The sequence below is a fragment of the Elephantulus edwardii genome, unplaced genomic scaffold (assembly GCF_000299155.1).
Source record: "Elephantulus edwardii isolate Elephantulus edwardi_28Jun2011 unplaced genomic scaffold, EleEdw1.0 scaffold00050, whole genome shotgun sequence".
NCBI lineage: Eukaryota > Metazoa > Chordata > Mammalia > Macroscelidea > Macroscelididae > Elephantulus > Elephantulus edwardii.
Window position 1 is genome coordinate 15483878 of NW_006399800.1, and position 6979 is coordinate 15490856.

General features: G+C 41.4%; 1 pseudogene; it reads left to right on the forward strand.

Annotated features, from left to right (window-relative positions):
• Positions 1-4167: 4167 nt before the first annotated feature.
• On the forward strand, positions 4168-4880 carry LOC102860480 (annotated as a pseudogene).
• Positions 4881-6979: the final 2099 nt, after the last annotated feature.

The following is a 6979-nucleotide window of genomic DNA, read 5'->3' on the forward strand; positions in this document are numbered from 1 at the left end:
CTCTGTTTTTGTAATGACCTTTTACTTTCTCCATGGATGATAGCCTTTTATCATCCCAACTCATCTAGTCTTCGATCACTGGTGTTGAATGCATCATGCCTATTCCTAAAATGATCTTAAAATTCAGATGGGATTGACTCAAGATCATATCTTGGTTCCTGTGGATTTATTTTCATTTTCTTCAGCTTCAATTTAAACTTGCATATGAGTAATTGATGGGTCTGACCCATAGTCTGCCCCTAGCCTAGTTTTGACTGCAGATATTGAGCTCCTCCAATGATTTCTTCAACAGATGTAGTGAATCTAATTCTTATGTGTCTCTGTTGAGGTGAGATTTATGTGCAAACAGATTGTTGTGTTGACAACAGATCATGTGTTGACAGATTGAAACTGTTAATGGCTTCATCTTGCTTGGATCCACAGTTAACACCCTTGATAGTAGCAGCCAGGAACTACCTATAGTAATCTTCCCCCTCAAAAGTCTTCCTTTTTAGCTTCTTTGCTGTGTTTTTGTGGTTTTGGAGATTTTTTGTTTGTTTTTGTTTTGTTTTTAAGTAAAGAATGTGAAGTCTAGAAAAAGACTAGGGAGCAGTAGACATTAAGCTAAGAAATGTGTGCCCAAGTACTTAGAAACAAAGATGATCTTCTGTTGAAGCAAATGCATTGTACAGCTATGTACAATGTACAGCTATGTAGTGGACTGTGTTCTGGGTGATGGCGTGGTAGTAGTAAGGTTGACAGTGGCTTCTGTTCTATTAGCTGAAGCAGCAAGTTTCCCAGGAGTAGGCTAGTAGCAAACCAGTAAATAAACAAGGTAGTTAGACATACTAATGAGTACTATGAAGAAGTGGAGGAGCTTATAGATTTTAAGTACCTGGGTGCCATAGATGGTTTGCCTTTAACATCTAACCCAAAATTTGATAGTCAGAACCTATGCAGCAGCTTTATGAGAGACCTGGCGATCTGCCTCCATATAGAATACAGGTCAATAACACGCTATGGAGCAATTCTATTCTGTAATACCTGGAGTTTCATGAGACAGAACCAATTCAGTGGCACAGTGTTTGGCATTAGGCTTTTAAAGAAGAGAACATAAAGGGCAGAATGTTGGCATTACAGGATGATGGCATTATAAGGGTTAGTAGCCATGCTCAGATTTGAGAACTAGCAGCCCATGCCGAAGAATAAGCAAGTGTTAAGATCCTGTGTCAGGGTACTTTTGGCGTGTTTGAGGCACAGATAGAAAACCAGTAGGGCTAGAATCCTGTAGGTAGTGTGGGTGAAGTCATGAGCTTAATTGCCAATTGTTAAGATGTGAAAGACTGAAACACAAATGGGTGGAAGCAAAGGTGGTGGTGTTGTTGTTAGCTGCCGTTGAGTGTAGACAAAAGACCTGAGCACTGTTCATAGAGTTTCTTGAGGCAAGCCATTTCGGAAGTGGATACCACTCCTGCTTCCAAGGTTGTTTTAATCAGGAAGCTCCACCAAACATCACTTGTGGCACATCAGTGTCACAGTGTTTCGCACCACAGCAACCACAAGTTACCTCTGTACAGCAATGCACAGACCGGTGCTATACCACTTAGGAGAATGTTTGACAAAAAAATAATTTGAACCTGGCTGAGGGTCGCAGACACCCAGAGTGGAGTCATCCAGGAAGCTGGCTACCTTCTCTTCCTGTCTGCTTTTGGAATTTTAAGCTACCGCCTTTGAAAAGCCTTAAACCCTAGGCCAAGCCTCAAGGACTTCGTTCTTGGGGTTACACATCAAACACAGCCCGAAAAACACACACCCAAAAGCTTCCAATTACTTGCCCTTCCGCCCTGCCGTGTACAGGCAGCAAGAAGCTATATACAAAGCAAAGGTAGAGAAAAATACTTCTAAGTATGAATTTCTACATAAGCCTTTGGATCAGGAATGTGGAGCTCAGTAGAGAGATAAGGGTTGGATTAAAATTATATATATATGCCTGGTGTTGGCAGTGCAACCGCTAACCACTAAACCATTAGAGCTCCCTAAATATATCCTCTCCTTGCCATAGAGTTCGAACTGACTCATAGCTGACTCTCCAAAGGGTTTTCAGAGACTGTAAATCTTACGGGAGGAGATTGCTCATCTTTCTCCCATGAAGCAGCTAGCAAATTTGAACTGCTTGCCTTTTGGTTGGCAGCATAACTCTTTACCCACAAGGCCAGCAATGTTCAAACTGTATATAAAAATCTTATGTAAGTACCACAGGACAAAGATGGACAGTTTTCTCCCATGTTGTATACAGCATCTCAAAACCTGTTTGAGGGTCAACACTGAGTCAATTGTGACTTGATGGAATGAGAGTATACAGTTGGTTTAGTGGTAAGAAGTTGCATTACTAGCCTAAAGACACATGGCTTGAATACACACGACCTGCTCCACTGGAGAAGGGTGGGCGATCTTCTGTGGGATTTACTGCTTCTAAAAACCCACTGGAGGGTCAGCTATGAGTCTGTTCCAGCTTAACAGCACACAACAAGGAAAAGGAAAGATAAATAGTCTTGGGATAATTAATATCAATAAAAGACAATACTTAGATACTTGCTAACTATGAACACTGTTCAGAGGCCAATTAAAATAAAAATGGAAAGGGATCATGAGATTGAATATAAATGGAAGTTACTGATGCCTCTTGCAAGATATAAGTTGAGTGGTAGGTTCCAATGTTGTTATGTGCCATCAAGTCACCTGCAACTCATAGCAACCCTATGTATAACAGCTCTGAAGCTTGCCCTGTCCTAAGCCAGTCTCATTGACACCTACCCCCACTGCTCCAGTTACCATATCAATCCATCTCATCGGGGTTCTTCCTCAATTGTGCTGACCCTCCACCCTTCCGAGCATGATATTCTTCTCCAGAGATCAATCCCTGTTGGCCACGTGCCCCAAGTATGTCAGACAGAGCTTCAAAATCCTAGCCTCCAAGAAGCAACCTAGTTTCACCCTCTCTAAAACAGACCTATTTGTTTTCTGAGTGGTCCATGGTATGTATATTCAAGACCCCAGACCCACAACTTGAAGACATAGATTCTTCTGTCATCCTTAGTCATTGTCCAGCTCTCTGATGCATAGCAAGCAATGGCAGAACAGGCACACCTTAGTCTCTAGACTGGCATTGTTGCTTCTCGGTACCCTGGAGAGATGCCTGTCAGCAGATTTTCCCAGCATAATTCATCTTTTGATTTCCTGACTTGGTGCTACGAGTGTTGACTGTGAAGCTAAGAGAGCTATAATTAATTGTTAACAACCTCAGTATCTTCTCCCTCTATCATGGTGTTGTCAGTTGGTCTAGTGGTGAGGATCTTTGTCTTTCAATAGCTTAACTGATATATGTTACAACTATTAAGAATTTAATAATATATGTATAAAGTTCTTTTGGCTTTCATTAACAAGCACCATGATTAAATGACTAAGTTGTTTTGGTTTATTTTTGTTTATTTGCTTTTTTTTAAAGGTTTTAGTAAGTTATAAGCTAAGCACAATCATCATAAAATAATGACTCAATACAATAGCAATCATTTATTTTATTCATTAATCTGAACTGGATAGGTTCAACTCAATGCATCTCATGTATTTGTAGTTTAAGTGATAGCTGAGGTTGTGTCAAAGGCTTCTTCAAGATTTAAATTCCTAGCATCTGGGGCTGGTCAAGCTGGAGACTGGAAGCAGCTGAGACTCTTCAGATCTTTCTCTTTCTAAACTCTGGGTCTGTGTCTTCTCATGTGTCAGTCTCAGAGTAGCTAGATTTCTTTTACAGTGATCAAAGACTCCCAGAGAGACTCTGAGATCAACTAGACGTTGAGTTTTCTACCTGGCATCGATTGAACTACTTCTAACATGTCAGCTTGGCTAAACCATGGCTCACAGTGGTTTGGAAGTTACACAATGATGTGATGGGGCAGTTATGTAATGAGTGATTGTTTTAATGATCTGATCAGCCTGTTGTAATGTAAGTAGATAAAGGTGGGATGCAACACCCTCTGGCTGCAGCTCTGATCTGATGCAAACAGAACTTCCCTGGAATGTGGACTTGCTTCACCTATTTATTATCTTTCACGAGGTAAGAAGAGGGACAACTAGCAGAGATCAGAGGGCCTTACTCCCATTAAGAAAGGGAAGCATGGTCCCACCTCATCCATGCCAGAAGTTGAGGGAAAACCCAAGATCACCACCTCCTGCAAACTCATGCCGAAGAGCCTGATGCTGGCCAAGACCAAAGAGCGTGGGGAGCAAAAACAGGAGGAACTGGAGGCTGAGATGGCTCGCTGCCTGGTGGAGAGCATCACATCACTGCAGAACTGAGGCCAGGCCCTCGGCACCCTACAGGAGCTGAGCCGGGAGCTGAACGCCAAGGTGGAGGTGGTGGATGAGGAGAGATATGACATAAAGGCCAAATGTCTCCACAACACCAGAGAGATTAAGGACCTGAAGCTGAAAGTGCTGGACCTCCGAGGGAAGTGAAGTTCAAATGCCCTCCCCTGTGTTGGGCCAAGTCTCAGCTGATACCATGCTTGGGGCTCTACCGGGTTCCAAGCACAAGGTGTCCATGGATCTGCAGGCCAACCTCAAGTCTGTGAAGAAGGAAGACGTGGAGAAGGAAGTAGTGGTCAGTAGAGGTGGGGGACTGGCGGAAGAACGTGGAGGCCATGTCTCGAATGGAAGGCTGGAAGATGTTTTATGCTGCCAAGTCTCCAGCCTCACAGTCGAGTCTGATTTGGGGTGTTTCTCCCAGCTCCTTCTTCAGCCCCACCCGTCATCTCTCTGCCCGATTTCTGGATCATCCTGTACCACCCCTCAACCCCTCAGCCTACCTCTCTCCTCCAGACTGCCTTGCCCTCTGCCAGAACTGACACAAAGCAGATGCAGGAAGGAGAAACCCAGGTGTCCAAAGACCTAGCTTCCCCAGACCTCACATCCCTTCTCTGCTGTTCTGCATGCAGTGCCAGAGCTCTTCATGGAATCCCAGTGTCCTGGTTAAAAAAAATAAAAAAGAAAGAGAAGCACATCTTTTAGACCTAGCATCAACGACAATCATTTCACCTTAAAATACTTGAACAGTAGCATGTCTTTGAATTTATTGTTGGTGTACTGCTTTTCTTTATCATCTTAAAGTCAATGTTTGAAAATTATAAACTATTCATGTTGTACTGGTGGCTTTGTCTTCATATGACCCCTGACCTTGCACATATATTTTTTAAGTTCTATAACAGTATATCAAATGGAATGTTAAAATACTGAAAATAAAGACCTTTTTGAAATTGTTGGTATATGTAGCTTTACATTTAAAGATATGTGAAAGATGTTTTTGGTAGTAGCTTTTATTTGTTGTAATGGAAATTGTTAGTGCCCGAAGCTCTTGCTGTTGTCAGGTGCTATCACATTGACCATGACACAGAGGAACCCTATGAACAGCAGCTCTGAACCTTGCTGTACCCTGTGCCATCTTCATCATTTCAGATACACTTGAGCCCATTTTTAGAGTTATTTTAACAATTGATCCTGTCAAGGGTCTTTCTCACTTTTGATGACCCTCCACCTTTCCCAGCAGGATGTCTTTTTCCAAGAACTAGCCCCTCCTCACAACATGCCCATAGTATGTTGGATGAAGTTTCACCATCCTTGCCTCCAAGAACACGTTGGTTGTACTTTCTCTATGACATATTTATTTGTTCTTTTATCAGTCCATAGAATATTTAGTACTCTTCGTCAGCACCACAACTCAAAGGCATCAGTTATTTTTAATCATTGTCCAACTTTCAGATACACGGCAAGTATTGGAAAAGACAGTGTCATGTATCACGCTTACTTTAGTCTTTAAACTGACATCCTTGTTCTTTAGTATTCCAGAGAAATCCTTGACGGTGGATTTTCTTATTGCAATCCTTTATATTTCTTGACTGTTATTATGAAGGGTATTAATTGTGAATGCAAGTAAAATAAAATTGTGAACCATTTCAATCTTGGAGACAAGGATTCTGAGGCTTCGTCTGACATACTTTGGACATGTTGCAAGGAGAGACCAGTCCTTGGAGAGGGACATCATGCTTGGGAGGGTGGAGGGACGGCGCAGAAGGGGAAGACCCTCTATGAGGTGGATTGATTCAGTGACTGGGGTATTCGGAGTGGGTGTGTCAGAGACAGTGTGATTGGCACAGGACAGAGCAGGGTTTAGGGCTGTTGTACATAGGGTTGCTATGAGTCGCAGGTGACTCGACAGCATATAACAACAGCATAATCTTGATATTGCCTATTGGGCCAGTTGTGAGGATTTGTGTGTTTTTAACATCGAGATGTAATCCATATTGAAGGCTATAGTCTTTATATAGATCTTCTGCAGCAAGTGCTTCAGGGCCTCACTTTCAGCGAGCAAGGTTGTGTTGTCTGTATAATCCAGATTGTTGACGTATTATCCTCTCCTGGTGTCACATTCTACTTCATATAGTCCAGCTTTGGATTTCTTGTACTTTCTGTCAATTCATCCATCATTCTAGCCATTTGAAAAGAATCTCCAGCAAGATTTTACTTGCATGTAATATTAATAATATTGTTTGATAATTCCCATGTTCTTTTGGATCAGCATATTTGGGATTGAAAATAAATATGTATCTCTTTCAGTCACTTGACCAAGTAGCTGTCTCCCAAATTTCTTAGTACTTTTAAAACATTTGTACCTTGTGTATTATTTCTGTATTATGGAAATCACAATAGGGTTTTTATTTGAGTTTTGCTTTTTTTTTTGTTGGAGTTTTTCTTTATTATAAATTACCTTGGTGTTTGTAATTTACTTCCGATAAGGAAGAAAACAGAATTCATTTTATTTTTGGGGTATGAGTTATTTTAATAACTGCCAAAATGTGAGATTCTCATTCCTGACTCCTTATTTTCTTGGGAGCTTTTAGGAGAAAAAAAAAATTCAGGTTCAATCTACAACTCAGATATTTGATTAGTT